The sequence below is a fragment of the Leguminivora glycinivorella genome, chromosome 6 (assembly GCF_023078275.1).
Source record: "Leguminivora glycinivorella isolate SPB_JAAS2020 chromosome 6, LegGlyc_1.1, whole genome shotgun sequence".
Classification (NCBI taxonomy): domain Eukaryota; kingdom Metazoa; phylum Arthropoda; class Insecta; order Lepidoptera; family Tortricidae; genus Leguminivora; species Leguminivora glycinivorella.
In genome coordinates this window covers 10,856,663-10,862,662 of record NC_062976.1, presented here as the reverse complement: position 1 = coordinate 10,862,662, position 6,000 = coordinate 10,856,663, and the positions used below count along the sequence as shown (strand labels likewise).

Here is a 6,000-nt window from a genome sequence, read left to right as displayed (position 1 = left end):
TCCGTTTGTTAATGTAGGTAAGAATTTAGAGTGGCGGCATTTTGTGAACATCAAAGGAGTGAGCCTTCTGTACTTGTACTATTATATATTCTGTGGTATAGCGTCCTTCGTGTGTAGTAAATGCGATTCGATCTACATAATGTGTCGAAAACTGAAATGGGCCATAGGTCATATTATGATCTATGGCCCATTTCGCGAAGCTACAAGTTACAAGTGGAAGTACATATCTGTGTAAAAAGTATGACAAGTTAAAAAGGGACTGAGCTATGAATCAAACTGGATTTTTCTTTAATTTTCAGTAAATTTCAAGCATCTATCGACATAGTTGTCTGTGTTTTATAATTTGTATGTAAACTGCATGCAAGTGTACATCAGCAAATATGCCTCTACGTATTTTTTACGACTCTACCATATTAATTTTGCCGCTTTTTCTTTTCGAAAATACTGTTTACCTACATATTTTGACAGCCCTGATAAAAACACTATTCAGTCAACAGGCCATTGAAATAGGTAGTATTTGATATCAAAGCTAACGATTAGAGAACGTTAGAGGGTTATGATATTTAATCTCGGCAAGGCATTTCGTTATTTGCTAAAATTTTAATGAATTCTGCGTGGGGCAATTCGTGCTCGACGAAACATTCCTTTTAGTATGGTACTTAATTATATTGTTAATATGCCGTACAAAATTATAATTTGTAAACACAGTTAATAAATTAAGTAATTAATTGCTATTAAGATAATTGTTTTGGTATTTATACATATTTGTATATCCATACCATTTATACACGGTGAACCTGAATAACCCGACAAATTTTTGTAATCACGCATTTCTGAGGCCAAAAGAAACAAAAAAAAAATACAGTTGAGGACATTTTGACAAAAAATATTTATTTTTAAGTACTGTTTTTTAATCTATTTTCATTTTCACAAAAAAGTAAAAGTTTTTCATGAAGGATCCAATTTTCGCCTAACAATAAGGATTATGCTACAAATACCTACAATATTAGGTATCGCAAATTAAAATTTAAACAAAACGAAGGCCGTACCTTCCGATTTCATGGCTCGCACTGTCAAAAAATTATGAGATCTCATCTCATTTCATGCATGCCTCTACCCTAACATCACAAACTCTACAAAAAGCTTGCCTGTACAGAACGAAAGACATGTTAACATTTGTCAGTGCAAGCCATATGGTCGCTTCTTTCTTGGATTCATTTTACAGTTCATAATGGCTTTACTTTATCTCCCCTTTAATTTCCGACGTACCATTAAGGAGTGACAGTGACTGTCGTATTGTCCAAACTATAAATCCAATTTGTCCACCTGATGTGTAATTTAAGTACTTCACAAAGATGGTGCAAATGTGGTATGCTAAACCCAAAAAAATAAAAAATCGAGTTTGGCCTTAATAACATAGCTCAACGCAGAGAATACCTAGTTCATCAGAAGACACTCTTTTGTTATAATCAGAGATCGGATTTTTGTGCGTCATCTCATACTAAAAGTCATTAAAATGACGTAAGTCACTAAGAATGTCGCAAATCCGTCCGATCTCTGGTTATAATAGCTACATGTACCATTTTGCTACAAGTTGACCAATGTATTGGTATTTGTCGAGATAAGGTCTGATAATGTGGTCTAATAGGTGTTGGTGTTACAATTACGAAATTAGTGTATTAATTAGTTTAATCAGCTTCTACGCTGTCTTGCATACGTACAGTTAGCATTATCAGTTTAGCATCCCCTGCATACAATATTTGTAGAAGTCCCAAACTATTAACAGTTTTGCTGACTGTACTTGATGTGCGAAGGACCTTTACAGATGTCGAAGGACTATAAGTATAGGATATTCTTTTTTTAGTTGAAATTTGGATTAAAAGCTTTGCATAATTCACTCTCGCAATTTGGAATATAATACGTAACACCAATTATATTTATCAAGTGGGATATGGTGTGCAATTGCAAAGTGGTTCACGTAGCGTGTCCTCGGACGGGTCACGCGCCGACCGCAAACCCGTTTCGCGGCGCGGGCGCACTTTCGCCGCTCTCCGCCTGTGCAGTACTCGACGCGTACGCAGTACAGAGACTGGTGCAATCATAGAATGTCGGATCGATTCCCAATTTTTTCCGACTTGATAACTATTTGACTTATTTCTTCAGTAGAAGCTCAATTTAAATAAATTAAGTTTAAATATAAGATTCATCAATTTTATCATTCGTTTGCCCTTCACCATTTCCCATTAATTTGGGGGTCGGCGCAGCAACTCTTTTTCTTACATACTTACTTCTATTCTAAAAGATAAGATTTCGAGTTTTCATGAGTTTTTCTTCGCGTTAGTAAACGTAAAATATGGTCGTTAATTTCGCCGCGCGCGCATCGATTCCGGTTAGCTCAGTCGTACGAGGTCGGTCTAATGTACGCAGATAGATCGTAGGTGTCAGGGTTTCGAATCCCGGCCAGAAATTAAGTTTTTGTTTTTGTCTTTTTTTTTTGTTTTTGTATTTATAAGACTTTTTTTTTATCTAAAGACGTGATATATATTAAAATAGAACCGAGCGAAGCTCGGTCGCCCAGATATTTATAATTAATAAGATTAAGGCTGCTAAATGTATTAGTAGATATATCGTAAGGCGATTTTGGCAAGTTTTGACCCGCTTCCAATCCTAGTTAAGAAACTTACGTTGTTACTTATAAAACTTGACTATAATCATGTCTTCCGTGTAACGCCGTGTCTTGCGTGGGCGACGCGCGACGGTCGCGCGACCGTCGCCGTCGCGTCTCATACTTCCATATCGATAAGGTTTGATTTCGTATGCTTCGCATCGCCGTCGCGCGACCATCGCGCGACCGTCGCCCATGCAAGCCACGGCGTTAGGGTGATCTGCACCGGGCAAGTGCATTGGTCCAACGTACCTATACCTACATTGTCAATTTTTCATTGAAAATTTGATATGTAGAATAGAACAGTTATAGAAGCTTATTACAGTGGAAACTGTGTAAGTGGAATCGCAAGGGACCGGCTGTTTAGTTTCGCTTATCCAGGTTTTTCATTTATCCAGTTTTCCACTTAACCAGGTTCAAATAAAGCGTTTTCTCACTTATAGAGGCTCTCGCTAATAGAGGTTGTCGATGCTTATAGAGGTCACGTATATGGTCAAATAAATATGTATCTTTTGTTTAATATGCATGTAGATATAAATTAACAAAAAATAGGTATGTGATCCTGACTTCAAAAAGCAATACTGTAAATAATCCACAAACTGTTATACAAAAACAATATATTTCCTTTGTTATGATATGAAGTAACTTATATTTAAACAAAATCACTCCTAATATTTATTTATGCAAGAGAAACCAGTATGGTTAAATAAATCAATATACCGATTGTACTTTAATGAAAAAATCTTATTTTTTTTTAATTTATCCTGAAGAGATAAACAGTTGATTGTGTGTTTAGGCATTGCTTAATCTACACCGCACCACAGCTAAATCCAAACTGAACGAAGTGTAATCTCATACAAAATACATTTATAGTTAAAACAAATCATAATGTTAACGAAACAAACTACCCTCCTTGTGGCGGCTTATTAAAAATACAAATTTTATAACGCCAAGCTTTTCCACTCATAGAGGTTTCGGAGACGACTGCTTCCAGTTGCAGAGGTAAAAATAAGAAATTTCCGAAAAAATGGATTCCACTTATAGAGGTCCCAAAATTCCACTTATAGAGGTAATTCGTTCCTAAGGGACTGGGACCGAGAACTTGGGTCCACTTAAAGAGGTTTTCCACTTATACCCAGGTTTCACTATATCCAGTTTCCTCTGTATAAACGTTTTTTAACGGTAGAGTAAGTATGTAGATTCACATTATTTGATGTTTATTAGACTCTAGAGCCTAATAAACAACACTAATGCTATTCTCAGGAATACTGGAGTTTATTTTTACTTATGTCATGGTCAATTTGTCAAATCACAAAACATGCCACATTCTCTGTTATTATACTTTTTGCGCTACTTATACTGTACTGTCTGCTCCGGCGCCGCTAGCGCGCACTCGCTCGCTCTCGCACCCCCCCCGCACCCTCCGACCGTGCCCACTCACTCACACTCGGCTTATCTACCCGGCAACACCGAAATTGCATTCAACTTAATCTCCATTGTTCTCTGATGAAAAGAAATTTGCGGTTAGCATACATGTTTGTCCAAAATTTTGTAGGGTTGCTTTAATGAAGTTTACAGTAAGTTCAGTACTAAACGTTTCAAAAGTTGGAATAAGCAATATAAGCATGCTTCGGTTTGGTATTTGGTCATTGGTGTAATATATTTTGTTGTTTCCATTCTTCAGAACCGAGAACAATACTTTTCACCTAGTAACTAAGTAATCCATGCAATACATTAACTGGCTAAAGCTTGGCGGCACAATCGACGGGGCGGGCGGAAGTGTGGCAGTGGCGAAAAGCTCGCAACTGCATGAGGAGAAAGGAAGCGGCGCGGTGTGATAAGGCGACCGGCAGTCGAGGTGAAGGGGCGCGAAGTGCGGGGTGAGGCAGGGCGCGGGGCGTGAGGCAGGGGCGAGGGGTGCGCGCGCAGCGGCAGCCCCCGCGCCTCGCCACTCGCCTCCCGTCAGTCGCCCGCCGACTCCGCTTGCGCTTGTGTGACTCGCGCCGCTCTGTGCACTGCACTCGTGCTCCGAACACGACGCGTGCCGCCCCGCTGTGGCCGCGAACCGCGACCTCTACGCTACCGGCGAAACGTTTCTCCTAACTTTCGTGCAATTTGCTATGTTTTAACCAACAACTTTTGGACATACACACTCCCCTACCCAGCTTGTTTACCCCTCATCATGTAAGTGTTACGCTCATACTTTTAAATGCGACAGGATATCGTCGAATTCGGAACTCGCGTCCAAGTGTGCATCGTGAAAGTTTGTGAATAAAGCTAGTGTATATTTTTCGTGTTTTGTAATTTATCATTACTGTGTTTTTATCTGTGAAATAAGTGAGTAAAAACAGCGGTTACTTCCGAAATTCGACGGTAAATTTTCCAACTGCCGAAGCGAGATGCATTTCAGTGAGCAATATTGGTGCTACTGCTGCCCCTCACTCCGGCTTGGATGTCGCTATTCGCCGCATGCTAGCTTTCGCCTTGGTCGAATGGTCAGACCCGTCGTGAAAAGCGGGCAACAAACTGCTTCCGTCAATATTGGCCATAATGTAAAAGTTGCGCAAACTGGAACTCTTCCGTAATCCTCTCGTCAAAACTTTCCTCCCTCCTCCGAATACTGTTCCAGTTGCCTTAGTCCTTTACTACTTCATCTCAGTCGTTTGGCGTTAATTTCTTGTCTTTTACCATTTCACAATTATTTGTGTCATTGCATTTATGCTAAATGCTAGTCGATTATTGTGGGTAATGATAATTTAAATAATAGCCAGGCTAATAGGCTAACCTCTTTGAACTATTTTAATTATAAATTCAATTTAAATATGCTACTTAAAAATAAAAACTGCTACCAAACACAAAAATCCAATGTTTAACATTCTTCCCTACTGAAAACAAGGAATATAATATCCTTAGTTTAAAAAATCCTTTAAAGTGATAAAAATCAAATACATAAACCTAGCAAAACTCTCAACAACGAAATTAATTTAAATTGTATTGTATCTACTTACATATGTTACCATCTACAGTTACATCATACTTTTAAATTGCTATTAGAATATTCGTTTTACTGACAAACATTACTTTTCCAAAGTTGCAAATACACTTGGCTTTGTTTGACTCATCGACATCGTCGTTTATATATTTAAGGATCGACAATTTCAAGTTGATAGGTAACACGTTTCTTCGTCATTCATTATCAAAATACCTACTTTTCAAAATGATGTAAGTCGTTACTGCAATTTTTGTTATTAATCATTTGCAAACACTCCATGACGTCATCAGCGCCGAAGAGTCACATGGTTAATAGGTACCTATTTTAACAGGTTGTCATTAGT

The 6,000-nt window shown here is 38.3% G+C and overlaps 1 protein-coding gene across 1 annotated transcript in view; it reads left to right on the top strand.

Moving 5' to 3' along the window:
* Positions 1 to 4,547: 4,547 nt before the first annotated feature.
* The window catches only part of LOC125227564 (muscleblind-like protein 2), an 85,944-nt gene continuing 84,491 nt past the window's right edge, over positions 4,548 to 6,000 (top strand). Inside the window, 1 exon segment of the mRNA XM_048131906.1 lies at positions 4,548 to 4,849. The gene's annotated coding sequence lies outside the window, so the exon portion shown is untranslated.